Source organism: Neoarius graeffei, chromosome 5 (assembly GCF_027579695.1).
Source record: "Neoarius graeffei isolate fNeoGra1 chromosome 5, fNeoGra1.pri, whole genome shotgun sequence".
Lineage (NCBI taxonomy): Eukaryota > Metazoa > Chordata > Actinopteri > Siluriformes > Ariidae > Neoarius > Neoarius graeffei.
In genome coordinates, this window is record NC_083573.1 from 17,716,486 (window position 1) to 17,731,765 (window position 15,280).

Below are 15,280 nucleotides of genomic sequence, written 5' to 3' on the forward strand. Positions count from 1 at the left end.
CCAGATCCGTTTCTACGGAAGCCGAGAGAGGTCCTTCATATAATCCTTTTTTTTATTCACCTTGTTATCCCGAGATAACGACATAATTAATTCAGGATCTCGAGAAAACACCACAACTAATTCGAGATCTCGAGAAAACAAAACCGTTATTTCGAGATCTCGAGAAAACAAAACAATTATTTCATGATCTCGAGTAAACAGCTGAGAAATGGTTCATTCAGATACGCCAAGAGACTTGTGATATGCTGACTTTGGGGCTATTTCTCATTCTGTATAGATGCAACTTTGGTCATTAGAATGTCTGGAATAATCGATCACCTAATAAGGCAATATTTTTATCAGGGGTTGACACAGGGAGAGATTGCATCAAGTCTTTTAATAAGGGATAATTTCAAAATCAGTCTGCGGCACCTCCGCAGAAGACTGGCCCAGCTTCGTCTCTACCGACGGAGATACAGTGATCCAGCTGAGATCATGAAATAATTGTTTTTTCTTCTCGAGATCACAGAATAATTGTTTTGTTTTCTCGAGATCTCGAAATAACGGTTTTGTTTTCTCGAGATCTCGAATTAGTTGTGTTGTTTTCTCGAGATCCTGAATTAATTAATTATGTCGTTATCTCGGAATAACGGTTTTGTTTTCTCGAGATCTCGAATTAGTTGTGTTGTTTTCTCGAGATCCTGAATTAATTATGTCGTTATCTCGGGATAACAAGGTGAATTAAAGCCGCAAGCGGCCTCGACGGGCCCTCGCGCCAGCGGCCAAGGGGGGCGGGGGCATGCGTCCCCGCGAAATACCTTCCACAGCTTCCTCGGCAAGAGACATTACCACAAGGTAGTGGTGTAAAGGAAAAGCATTATGGAATTATTTACCAAAAACCCGTGTTGGAGTAATTGCGTCGGCCAAAAACAGCGCCCCCCATGGACGAAAATTCCCAAAATGTGGTATACATGACATGGGAGGTAGTAAGAGGGTGGCCGTGAAGTTTGACCAAATTTGAGGAAAGATTGGATTTTTTGCCCAAAAATAGTGCCCCCAGTGGCGAAATATCACAGAAATTGGGTAACATGTCAGAAGCCCAATGAGTGATTTGCGTGTGAAGTATGAGCAGTTTTGAGCAATTAGAAGATTTGTTACGATTTCTTAAGCATGTAAAATTTTGCAGTGTAAAATTTTGCAGTGAAAATTGATTGACGTATAACTTCTGAACGGTTTATGCTACGTGAAACGTATTTAGAAACTTTTGTCAGCCATGTCTGTAGATCATGTGTATCAATTTTGGTGACATTCCTATGAACGGTCTAGGAGGAGTTGCGCCGTCTTCGTGGCCATGCATTTCACACAAAAGTGAAATTACCTCACTTCCTGTTGGGCGTGGCTAATGCATTGGCATTACATTTTTGTCCGGCTTAGTGAGATACATATGCGTACCAAATGGCATGCCACTACTACAAACTACATGGCAGCCAGGCACCTTAATGCGGGAGGCCAAAATCACAACGAGTTAGGGGGCGCTATAGAGGCCCTGAGGCCCGACAGGATCTGGGCTTCTGGTTCTCAGTAGCGGTGGCAGTCTAAGAAAAAGGAGCAAAATTTCGTGCGTTGTCGACCATGGCAAGCGCCCCAATAAGGGTCTTGTAAAGAGTTTGCTTGGCAAGTTTGACAGATCAGAAGCTGCAATATTATTTTTGCCATAACCAGCACCCCCAGGGGCGAAAGTGCACAAAATTTGGTGTAGATGTCAGGTGAGCTATGAAGAGTTTGCGTATGAAGTTTGATGACAATTGAGTAAATAGAAGATGAGATATAGATTTTTGAAGAATAAATTTTTTGGTTTTTCCCATTTCAGTAGGTGGCGCTATGCTGTACATGAGCGATTATGAGTTGGAAAAATAAGTGTCTACAACAGCAACGTACTATCACAAGGTAGTGGTGTGAAGGAAAAGCATTATGGAATTATTTACCAAAAACCCGTTTTGGAGCAATTGCGTGGGCCAAAAACAGCGCCCCCCATGGACGAAAATTTCCAAAATTTGGTACACATGACATGGGAGGTAGTAAGAGGGTGGCCGTGAAGTTTGACCAAATTTGAGGAAAGATTGGAATTTTTGCCCAAAAATAGCGCCCCCAGTGGCGAAATATCACAGAAATTGGGTAACATGTCAGAAGCCCAATGAGTGATTTGCGTGTGAAGTATGAGCAGTTTTGAGCAATCATAAGATTTGTTATGAATTTTTAAGCATGTAAAATTTTGCATCGAAAATTGATTGACGTATAACTTCTGAACGGTTTATCCTACATGAAACGTATTTAGTAACTTTTGTCAGCCATGTCTGTAGATGCTGTGTATCAATTTTGGTGACATTCCTATGAACGGTCTAGGAGGAGTTGCGCCGTCTTCGTGGCCATGCATTTCGCACAAAAGTGAAATTACCTCACTTCCTGTTGGGCGTGGCTAATGCATTGGCATTACATTTTTGTCCGGCTTAGTGAGATACATATGCATACCAAATGGCATGCCAGTACTACAAACTACATGGCACCCAGGCACCTTAGTGCGGGAGGCCAAAATCACAACGAGTTAGGGGGCGCTATAGAGGCCCCGAGGCCCGCCTGGATCTGGGCTTCTGGTTCTCAGTAGCGGTGGCAGTCTAAGAAAAAGGAGCCAAATTTCGTGCGTAGTCGACCATGGCAAGCGCCCCAATAAGGGTCTTGTAAAGAGTTGGCTTGGCAAGTTTGACAAATCAGAAGCTGCAATATCATTTTTGCCATAACCAGCACCCCCAGGGGCGAAAGTGCACAAAATTTGGCGTAGACGTCAGGTGAGCTATGAAGAGTTTGCGTATGAAGTTTGATGACAATTGAGTAAATAGAAGATGAGATATAGATTTTTGAAGAATAAATTTTTTGGTTTTTCCCATGTCAGTAGGTGGCGCTATGCTGTACATGAGCGATTATGAGTTGGAAAAATAAGTGTCTACAACAGCAACGTACTATCACAAGGAAGTGGTGTGAAGGAAAAGCATTATGGAATTATTTACCAAAAACCCGTTTTGGAGCAATTGCGTCGGCCAAAAACAGGGCCCCCCATGGACGAAAATTTCCAAAACGTGGTATACATGACATGGGAGGTAGTAAGAGGGTGGCCGTGAAGTTTGACCAAAATTGAGGAAAGATTGGAATTTTTGCCCAAAAATAGCGCCCCCAGTGGCAAAATATCACAGAAATTGGGTAACATGTCAGAAGCCCAATGAGTGATTTGCGTGTGAAGTATGAGCAGTTTTGAGCAATCAGAAGATTTGTTATGAATTTTTAAGCATGTAAAATTTTGCATCGAAAATTGATTGACGTATAACTTCTGAACGGTTAATCCTACGTGAAACGTATTTAGTAACTTTTGTCAGCCATGTCTGTAGATGATGTGTATCAATTTTGGTGCCATTCCTATGAACGGTCTAGGAGGAGTTGCGCCATGTTCGTGGCCATGCATTTCGCACAAAAGTGAAATTACCTCACTTCCTGTTGGGCGTGGCTAATGCATTGGCATTACATTTTTGTCCGGCTTAGTGAGATACATATGCCTACCAAATTGCATGCCACTACTACAAACTACCTGGCACCCAGGCACCTTAATGCGGGAGGCCAAAATCACAACGACTTAGGGGGCGCTATGGAGGCCCTGAGCCCCGGCCAAGTTTGGGCTTCTGGTTCTGAGTAGCGGTGGCAATTCTCGGAACTGGTGCCAAATTTCGTGCGTTTTCGCCCATGGCAAGCGCCCCGAAAATGGCCCAACAGCGGAGAAAAATAAAGAAGAAGAAGAAGACGGAAGAAGAAGAAGAAGAAGAAGAAGAAGACGGAAGAATAATAATAGTGAACTCTTACAAGAACAATAGGGCCTTCGCCCATAGGGCTCGGGCCCTAATTAAAGCCGCAAGCGGCCTCGACGGGCCCTCGCGCCAGCGGCCAAGGGGGGGCGGGGGCATGCGTCCCCGCGAAATACCTTCCACAGCGTCTTCGGCAAGAGACATTACTCCCACAATGGCGACAAAGCACAGAATTGGACACAGAGTACATGGTGCGCTGAGATGTTGTCATGGACAGAACATTTTATGCCATGGCTTCCCAACCAAATTAATGTATTTACCTCATCAGTCAACAAGCTATAGCTACATAGGATTGTCTTCTGTTAGACATCCATTAGTCTGTATGTAACGCTGCAACACTTGCTCCCGACTGCCTACCCATTCCCCACAAGTCATGTGTGTTTAAGGCAACCAAAACAACATACTCCTGGTGCCTCATGATTGTAAACACCTCTCCTGCAACTTCTACAGCGCAATGAGTGCCCCCAGTGGTCAAAGTTCACCAAATTTGGTATACATGTCAAGGGACCTATGAAGAGTTGTTGTGTCAAGTTTGATCAAGTTTGACCAATCAGAAGCCGAGATATAAATTGTTGCCTGAAAACAGCGCCCCCAGTGGCAAAAGTTCACAAAATTTGGGAGATATGTCAGGTGACCTGTTAAGAGTGTGCGTATCAAGTTTGATCAAGATTGAGTAAATAGAAGATGAGATATAGATTTTTGAAGAATAAATGTTATGGTTTCTCCCATGTCAGTAGGTGGCGCTATGCTGTACATGAGCGATTATGAGTTGGAAAATTAAGTGTCTACAACAGCAACGTACTATCACAAGGTAGTGGTGTGAAGGAAAAGCATTATGGAATTATTTACCAAAAACCTGTTTTGGAGCAATTGCGTCGGCCAAAAACAGCGCCCCCCATGGACGAAAATTCCCAAAATGAGGTATACATGACATGGGAGGTAGTAAGAGGGTGGCCGTGAAGTTTGACCAAATTTGAGGAAAGATTGGATTTTTTGCCCCAAAATAGCGCCCCCAGTGGCGAAATATCACAGAAATTGGGTAGCATGTCAGAAGCCCAATGAGTGATTTGCGTGTGAAGTATGAGCAGTTTTGACCAATTAGAAGATTTGTTATGAATTTTTAAGCATGTAAAATTTTGCATTGAAAATCGATTGACGTATAACTTCTGAACGGCTTATCCTACGTGAAACGTATTTAGGAACTTTTGTCAGCCATGTCTGTAGATGATGACTATCAATTTTGGTGACATTCCTATGAACGGCCTAGGAGGAGTTGCGCCGTCTTTGTGGCCATGCATTTCGCACAAAAGTGAAATTACCTCACTTCCTGTTGGGCGTGGCTAACGCATTGGCATTACATTTTTGTCCGGCTTAGTGAGATACATATGCGTACCAAATGGCATGCCACTACTACAAAATACATGGCAACCAGGCACCTTTATGCGGGAGGCCAAAATCACAACGACTTAGGGGGCGCTATAGAGGCCCTGAGGCCCGCCTGGATCTGGGCTTCTGGTTCTCAGTAGCGGTGGCAGTCTAAGAAAAAGGAGCCAAATTTCGTGCGTTGTCGACCATGGCAAGTGCCCCAATAAGGGTCCTGTAAAGAGTTTGCTTGCCAAGTTTGACAAATCAGAAGCTGCAATATCATTTCTGCCATAACCAGCACCCCCAGGGGCAAAAGTGCACAAAATTTGGCCTATATGTCAGGTGAGCTATGAAGAGTTTGCGTATGAAGTTTGATGACAATTGAGTAAATAGAAGATGAGATATAGATTTTTGAAGAATAAATTTTTTGGTTTTTCCCATGTCAGTAGGTGGCGCTATGCTGTACATGAGCGATTATGAGATGGAAAAATAAGTGTCCACAACAGCAACGTACTATCACAAGGTAGTGGTGTGAAGGGAAAGCATTATGGAATTATTTACCAAAAACCCGTTTTGGAGAAATTGCGTCGGCCAAAAACAGCGCCCCCCATGGACGAAAATTCCCAAAATGTGGTATACATGACATGGGAGGTAGTAAGAGGGTGGCCGTGAAGTTTGACCAAATTTGAGGAAAGATTGGATTTTTTGCCCAAAAATAGCGCCCCCAGTGGCGAAATATCACAGAAATTGGGTAACATGTCAGAAGCCCAATGAGTGATTAGCTTGTGAAGTATGAGCAGTGTTGAGCAATTAGAAGATTTGTTATGAATTTTTTAGCATGTAAAATTTTGAAGTGAAAATTGATTGACGTATAACTTCTGAACGGTTTATCCTACGTGAAACGTATTTAGTAACTTTTGTCAGCCATGTCTGTAGATGATGTGTATCAATTTTGGTGACATTCCTATGAACGGTCTAGGAGGAGTTGCGCCGTCTTCGTGGCCATGCATTTCGCACAAAAGTGAAATTACCTCACTTCCTGTTGGGCGTGGCTAATGCATTGGCATTACAGTTTTGTCCGGCTTAGTGAGATACATATGCATACCAAATGGCATGCCACTACTACAAACTATATGGCAACCAGGCACCTTAATGCGGGAGGCCAAAATCACAACGACTTAGGGGGCGCTATAGAGGCCCTGAGCCCCGGCCAAGTTTGGGCTTTTGGTTCTGAGTAGCGGTGGCAATTCTCGGAAGTGGTGCCAAATTTCGCGCGTTTTCGCCCATGGCAAGCGCCCCGAAAATGGCCCAACATCGGAGAAAAATAAAGAAGAAGAAGAAGAAGAAGAAGGAGAGGACGGAAGAATAATTAAAGCCGCAAGCGGCCTCGACGGGCCCTCGCGCCAGGGGCCAAGGGGGGGCGGGGGCATGCGTCCCCGCGAAATACCTTCCACAGCTTCTTTGGCAAGAGACATTACTCCCACAATGGTGACAAAGCACAGAATTGGACACAGAGTACACGGTGCGCTGAGATGTTGTCATGGACAGAACATTTTATGCCATGGCTTCCCAACCAAATTAATGTATTTACCTCATCAGTCACCAAGCTATAGCTACATAGGATTGTCTTCTGTTAGACATCTATTAGTCTGTATGTAACGCTACAACACTTGCTCCCGACTGCCTACCCATTCCCCACAAGTCATGTGTGTTTAAGGCAACCAAAACAACATACTCCTGGTGCCTCATGAGTGTAAACACCTCTCCTGCAACTGCTACAGTGCAATGAGCGCCCCCAGTGGTCCACAAGTCATGTGTGTTTAAGGCAACCAAAACAACATACTCCTGGTGCCTCATGATTGTAAACACCTCTCCTGCAACTGCTACAGCGCAATGAGCGCCCCCAGTGGTGAAAGTTCACCAAATTTGGTAGACATGTCAAGGGACCTATGAAGAGATGTTTTGTAAAGTTTGATCAAGTTTGACCAATCAGAAGCCGAGATATAAATTGTTGCCTGAAAACAGCGCCCCCAGTGGCAAAAGTTCACAAAATTTGGCAGATATGTCAGGTGACCTGTTAAGAGTGTGCGTATCAAGTTTGATCAAGATTGAGAAAATAGAAGATGAGATATTGATTTTTGAAGAATAAATTTTTTGGTTTCTCCCATGTCAGTAGGTGGCGCTATGCTACAACACTTGCTCCCGACTGCCTACCCATTCCCCACAAGTCATGTGTGTTTAAGGCAACCAAAACAACATACTCCTGGTGCCTCATGATTGTAAACACCTCTCCTGCAACTGCTACAGCGCAATGAGCGCCCCCAGTGGTGAAAGTTCACCAAATTTGGTATACATGTCAAGGGACCTATGAAGAGTTGTTTTGTAAAGTTTGATCAAGTTTGACCAATCAGAAGCCGAGATATAAATTGTTGCCTGAAAACAGCGCCCCCAGTGGCAAAAGTTCACAAAATTTGGCACATATGTCAGGTGACGTGTTAAGAGTGTGTGTATCAAGTTTGATCAAGATTGAGAAAATAGAAGATGAGATATTGATTTTTGAAGAATAAATTTTTTGGTTTCTCCCATGTCAGTAGGTGGCGCTATGCTGCACATGAGCGATTATGAGTTGGAAAAATAAGTGTCTACAACAGCAACGTACTATCACAAGGTAGTGGTGTGAAGGAGAAGCATTATGGAATTATTTACCAAAAACCTGTTTTGGAGCAATTGCGTTGGCCAAAAACAGCGCCCCCCATGGACGAAAATTCCCAAAATGAGGTGTACATGACATGGGAGGTAGTAAGAGGGTGGCCGTGAAGTTTGACCAAATTTGAGGAAAGATTGGATTTTTTGCCCAAAAATAGCGCCCCCAGTGGCGAAATATCACAGAAATTGGGTAACATGTCAGATGCCCAATGAGTGATTTGCGAGTGAAGTATGAGCAGTGTTGAGCAATTAGAAGATATGTTATGAATTTTTAAGCATGTAAAATTTTGCATTGAAAATTGATTGACGTATAACTTCTGAACGGTTTATTCTACGTGAAACGTATTTAGGAACTTTTGTCAGCCCTGTCTGTAGATGATGTGTATCAATTTTGGTGACATTCCCATGAACGGTCTAGGAGGAGTTGCGCCGTTTTCGTGGCCATGCATTTCGCACAAAAGTGAAATTACCTTACTTCCTGTTGGGCGTGGCTAATGCATTGGCATTATATTTTTGTCCGGCTTAGTGAGATACATATGCGTACCAAATGGCATGCCACTACTACAAATTACATGGCAACCAGGCACCTTAATGCGGGAGGCCAAAATCACAATGAGTTAGGGGGCGCTATAGAGGCCCTGAGGCCCGCCTGGATCTGGGCTTCTGGTTCTCAGTAGCGGTGGGAGTCTAAGAAAAAGGAGCCAAATTTCGTGTGATGTCGACCATGGCAAGCACCCCAAAAAGGGTCTTGTAAAGAGTTTGCTTGCCAAGTTTGACAAATCAGAAGCTGCAATATCATTTCTGCCATAACCCGCACCCCCAGGGGCAAAAGTGCACAAAATTTGGCGTACATGTCAGGTGAGCTATGAAGAGTTTGCGTACGAAGTTTGATGACAATTGAGTAAACAGAAGATGAGATATAGATTTTTGAAGAATAAATTTTTTGGTTTTTCCCATGTCAGTAGGTGGCGCTATGCTGTACATGAGTGATTATGAAATGGAAAAATAAGTGTCCACAACAGCAACGCACTATCACAAGGTAGTGGTGTAAAGGAAAAGCATTATGGAATAATTTACCAAAAACCCGTTTTGGAGAAATTGCGTCGGCCAAAAACAGCGCCCCCCATGGACGAAAATTCCCAAAATGTGGTATACATGACATGGGAGGTAGTAAGAGGGTGGCCGTGAAGTTTGACCAAATTTGAGGAAAGATTGGATTTTTTGCCCAAAAATAGCGCCCCCAGTGGCGAAATATCACAGAAATTGGGTAACATGTCAGAAGCCCAATGAGTGATTAGGGTGTGAAGTATGAGCAGTGTTGAGCAATTAGAAGATTTGTTATGAATTTTTTAGCATGTAAAATTTTGAAGTGAAAATTGATTGACGTATAACTTCTGAACGGTTTATCCTACGTGAAACGTATTTAGTAACTTTTGTCAGCCATGTCTGTAGATGATGTGTATCAATTTTGGTGCCATTCCTATGAACGGTCTAGGAGGAGTTGCGCCATGTTCGTGGCCATGCATTTCGCACAAAAGTGAAATTACCTCACTTCCTGTTGGGCGTGGCTAATGCATTGGCATTACATTTTTGTCCGGCTTAGTGAGATACATATGCCTACCAAATTGCATGCCACTACTACAAACTACCTGGCACCCAGGCACCTTAATGCGGGAGGCCAAAATCACAACGACTTAGGGGGCGCTATGGAGGCCCTGAGCCCCGGCCAAGTTTGGGCTTCTGGTTCTGAGTAGCGGTGGCAATTCTCGGAACTGGTGCCAAATTTCGTGCGTTTTCGCCCATGGCAAGCGCCCCGAAAATGGCCCAACAGCGGAGAAAAATAAAGAAGAAGAAGAAGACGGAAGAAGAAGAAGAAGAAGAAGAAGAAGAAGAAGACGGAAGAATAATAATAGTGAACTCTTACAAGAACAATAGGGCCTTCGCCCATAGGGCTCGGGCCCTAATTAAAGCCGCAAGCGGCCTCGACGGGCCCTCGCGCCAGCGGCCAAGGGGGGGCGGGGGCATGCGTCCCCGCGAAATACCTTCCACAGCGTCTTCGGCAAGAGACATTACTCCCACAATGGCGACAAAGCACAGAATTGGACACAGAGTACATGGTGCGCTGAGATGTTGTCATGGACAGAACATTTTATGCCATGGCTTCCCAACCAAATTAATGTATTTACCTCATCAGTCAACAAGCTATAGCTACATAGGATTGTCTTCTGTTAGACATCCATTAGTCTGTATGTAACGCTGCAACACTTGCTCCCGACTGCCTACCCATTCCCCACAAGTCATGTGTGTTTAAGGCAACCAAAACAACATACTCCTGGTGCCTCATGATTGTAAACACCTCTCCTGCAACTTCTACAGCGCAATGAGTGCCCCCAGTGGTCAAAGTTCACCAAATTTGGTATACATGTCAAGGGACCTATGAAGAGTTGTTGTGTCAAGTTTGATCAAGTTTGACCAATCAGAAGCCGAGATATAAATTGTTGCCTGAAAACAGCGCCCCCAGTGGCAAAAGTTCACAAAATTTGGGAGATATGTCAGGTGACCTGTTAAGAGTGTGCGTATCAAGTTTGATCAAGATTGAGTAAATAGAAGATGAGATATAGATTTTTGAAGAATAAATGTTATGGTTTCTCCCATGTCAGTAGGTGGCGCTATGCTGTACATGAGCGATTATGAGTTGGAAAATTAAGTGTCTACAACAGCAACGTACTATCACAAGGTAGTGGTGTGAAGGAAAAGCATTATGGAATTATTTACCAAAAACCTGTTTTGGAGCAATTGCGTCGGCCAAAAACAGCGCCCCCCATGGACGAAAATTCCCAAAATGAGGTATACATGACATGGGAGGTAGTAAGAGGGTGGCCGTGAAGTTTGACCAAATTTGAGGAAAGATTGGATTTTTTGCCCCAAAATAGCGCCCCCAGTGGCGAAATATCACAGAAATTGGGTAGCATGTCAGAAGCCCAATGAGTGATTTGCGTGTGAAGTATGAGCAGTTTTGACCAATTAGAAGATTTGTTATGAATTTTTAAGCATGTAAAATTTTGCATTGAAAATCGATTGACGTATAACTTCTGAACGGCTTATCCTACGTGAAACGTATTTAGGAACTTTTGTCAGCCATGTCTGTAGATGATGACTATCAATTTTGGTGACATTCCTATGAACGGCCTAGGAGGAGTTGCGCCGTCTTTGTGGCCATGCATTTCGCACAAAAGTGAAATTACCTCACTTCCTGTTGGGCGTGGCTAACGCATTGGCATTACATTTTTGTCCGGCTTAGTGAGATACATATGCGTACCAAATGGCATGCCACTACTACAAAATACATGGCAACCAGGCACCTTTATGCGGGAGGCCAAAATCACAACGACTTAGGGGGCGCTATAGAGGCCCTGAGGCCCGCCTGGATCTGGGCTTCTGGTTCTCAGTAGCGGTGGCAGTCTAAGAAAAAGGAGCCAAATTTCGTGCGTTGTCGACCATGGCAAGTGCCCCAATAAGGGTCCTGTAAAGAGTTTGCTTGCCAAGTTTGACAAATCAGAAGCTGCAATATCATTTCTGCCATAACCAGCACCCCCAGGGGCAAAAGTGCACAAAATTTGGCCTATATGTCAGGTGAGCTATGAAGAGTTTGCGTATGAAGTTTGATGACAATTGAGTAAATAGAAGATGAGATATAGATTTTTGAAGAATAAATTTTTTGGTTTTTCCCATGTCAGTAGGTGGCGCTATGCTGTACATGAGCGATTATGAGATGGAAAAATAAGTGTCCACAACAGCAACGTACTATCACAAGGTAGTGGTGTGAAGGGAAAGCATTATGGAATTATTTACCAAAAACCCGTTTTGGAGAAATTGCGTCGGCCAAAAACAGCGCCCCCCATGGACGAAAATTCCCAAAATGTGGTATACATGACATGGGAGGTAGTAAGAGGGTGGCCGTGAAGTTTGACCAAATTTGAGGAAAGATTGGATTTTTTGCCCAAAAATAGCGCCCCCAGTGGCGAAATATCACAGAAATTGGGTAACATGTCAGAAGCCCAATGAGTGATTAGCTTGTGAAGTATGAGCAGTGTTGAGCAATTAGAAGATTTGTTATGAATTTTTTAGCATGTAAAATTTTGAAGTGAAAATTGATTGACGTATAACTTCTGAACGGTTTATCCTACGTGAAACGTATTTAGTAACTTTTGTCAGCCATGTCTGTAGATGATGTGTATCAATTTTGGTGACATTCCTATGAACGGTCTAGGAGGAGTTGCGCCGTCTTCGTGGCCATGCATTTCGCACAAAAGTGAAATTACCTCACTTCCTGTTGGGCGTGGCTAATGCATTGGCATTACAGTTTTGTCCGGCTTAGTGAGATACATATGCATACCAAATGGCATGCCACTACTACAAACTATATGGCAACCAGGCACCTTAATGCGGGAGGCCAAAATCACAACGACTTAGGGGGCGCTATAGAGGCCCTGAGCCCCGGCCAAGTTTGGGCTTTTGGTTCTGAGTAGCGGTGGCAATTCTCGGAAGTGGTGCCAAATTTCGCGCGTTTTCGCCCATGGCAAGCGCCCCGAAAATGGCCCAACATCGGAGAAAAATAAAGAAGAAGAAGAAGAAGAAGAAGGAGAGGACGGAAGAATAATTAAAGCCGCAAGCGGCCTCGACGGGCCCTCGCGCCAGGGGCCAAGGGGGGGCGGGGGCATGCGTCCCCGCGAAATACCTTCCACAGCTTCTTTGGCAAGAGACATTACTCCCACAATGGTGACAAAGCACAGAATTGGACACAGAGTACACGGTGCGCTGAGATGTTGTCATGGACAGAACATTTTATGCCATGGCTTCCCAACCAAATTAATGTATTTACCTCATCAGTCACCAAGCTATAGCTACATAGGATTGTCTTCTGTTAGACATCTATTAGTCTGTATGTAACGCTACAACACTTGCTCCCGACTGCCTACCCATTCCCCACAAGTCATGTGTGTTTAAGGCAACCAAAACAACATACTCCTGGTGCCTCATGAGTGTAAACACCTCTCCTGCAACTGCTACAGTGCAATGAGCGCCCCCAGTGGTCCACAAGTCATGTGTGTTTAAGGCAACCAAAACAACATACTCCTGGTGCCTCATGATTGTAAACACCTCTCCTGCAACTGCTACAGCGCAATGAGCGCCCCCAGTGGTGAAAGTTCACCAAATTTGGTAGACATGTCAAGGGACCTATGAAGAGATGTTTTGTAAAGTTTGATCAAGTTTGACCAATCAGAAGCCGAGATATAAATTGTTGCCTGAAAACAGCGCCCCCAGTGGCAAAAGTTCACAAAATTTGGCAGATATGTCAGGTGACCTGTTAAGAGTGTGCGTATCAAGTTTGATCAAGATTGAGAAAATAGAAGATGAGATATTGATTTTTGAAGAATAAATTTTTTGGTTTCTCCCATGTCAGTAGGTGGCGCTATGCTACAACACTTGCTCCCGACTGCCTACCCATTCCCCACAAGTCATGTGTGTTTAAGGCAACCAAAACAACATACTCCTGGTGCCTCATGATTGTAAACACCTCTCCTGCAACTGCTACAGCGCAATGAGCGCCCCCAGTGGTGAAAGTTCACCAAATTTGGTATACATGTCAAGGGACCTATGAAGAGTTGTTTTGTAAAGTTTGATCAAGTTTGACCAATCAGAAGCCGAGATATAAATTGTTGCCTGAAAACAGCGCCCCCAGTGGCAAAAGTTCACAAAATTTGGCACATATGTCAGGTGACGTGTTAAGAGTGTGTGTATCAAGTTTGATCAAGATTGAGAAAATAGAAGATGAGATATTGATTTTTGAAGAATAAATTTTTTGGTTTCTCCCATGTCAGTAGGTGGCGCTATGCTGCACATGAGCGATTATGAGTTGGAAAAATAAGTGTCTACAACAGCAACGTACTATCACAAGGTAGTGGTGTGAAGGAGAAGCATTATGGAATTATTTACCAAAAACCTGTTTTGGAGCAATTGCGTTGGCCAAAAACAGCGCCCCCCATGGACGAAAATTCCCAAAATGAGGTGTACATGACATGGGAGGTAGTAAGAGGGTGGCCGTGAAGTTTGACCAAATTTGAGGAAAGATTGGATTTTTTGCCCAAAAATAGCGCCCCCAGTGGCGAAATATCACAGAAATTGGGTAACATGTCAGATGCCCAATGAGTGATTTGCGAGTGAAGTATGAGCAGTGTTGAGCAATTAGAAGATATGTTATGAATTTTTAAGCATGTAAAATTTTGCATTGAAAATTGATTGACGTATAACTTCTGAACGGTTTATTCTACGTGAAACGTATTTAGGAACTTTTGTCAGCCCTGTCTGTAGATGATGTGTATCAATTTTGGTGACATTCCCATGAACGGTCTAGGAGGAGTTGCGCCGTTTTCGTGGCCATGCATTTCGCACAAAAGTGAAATTACCTTACTTCCTGTTGGGCGTGGCTAATGCATTGGCATTATATTTTTGTCCGGCTTAGTGAGATACATATGCGTACCAAATGGCATGCCACTACTACAAATTACATGGCAACCAGGCACCTTAATGCGGGAGGCCAAAATCACAATGAGTTAGGGGGCGCTATAGAGGCCCTGAGGCCCGCCTGGATCTGGGCTTCTGGTTCTCAGTAGCGGTGGGAGTCTAAGAAAAAGGAGCCAAATTTCGTGTGATGTCGACCATGGCAAGCACCCCAAAAAGGGTCTTGTAAAGAGTTTGCTTGCCAAGTTTGACAAATCAGAAGCTGCAATATCATTTCTGCCATAACCCGCACCCCCAGGGGCAAAAGTGCACAAAATTTGGCGTACATGTCAGGTGAGCTATGAAGAGTTTGCGTACGAAGTTTGATGACAATTGAGTAAACAGAAGATGAGATATAGATTTTTGAAGAATAAATTTTTTGGTTTTTCCCATGTCAGTAGGTGGCGCTATGCTGTACATGAGTGATTATGAAATGGAAAAATAAGTGTCCACAACAGCAACGCACTATCACAAGGTAGTGGTGTAAAGGAAAAGCATTATGGAATAATTTACCAAAAACCCGTTTTGGAGAAATTGCGTCGGCCAAAAACAGCGCCCCCCATGGACGAAAATTCCCAAAATGTGGTATACATGACATGGGAGGTAGTAAGAGGGTGGCCGTGAAGTTTGACCAAATTTGAGGAAAGATTGGATTTTTTGCCCAAAAATAGCGCCCCCAGTGGCGAAATATCACAGAAATTGGGTAACATGTCAGAAGCCCAATGAGTGATTAGGGTGTGAAGTATGAGCAGTGTTGAGCAATT

At 43.8% G+C, this 15,280-nt stretch overlaps 1 protein-coding gene across 1 annotated transcript in view; it reads right to left on the reverse strand.

Moving 5' to 3' along the window:
• Positions 1-15,280, reverse strand: part of dtnbp1a (dystrobrevin binding protein 1a) — a 91,062-nt gene that overhangs the window by 48,302 nt on the left and 27,480 nt on the right. The window lies entirely within an intron of this gene.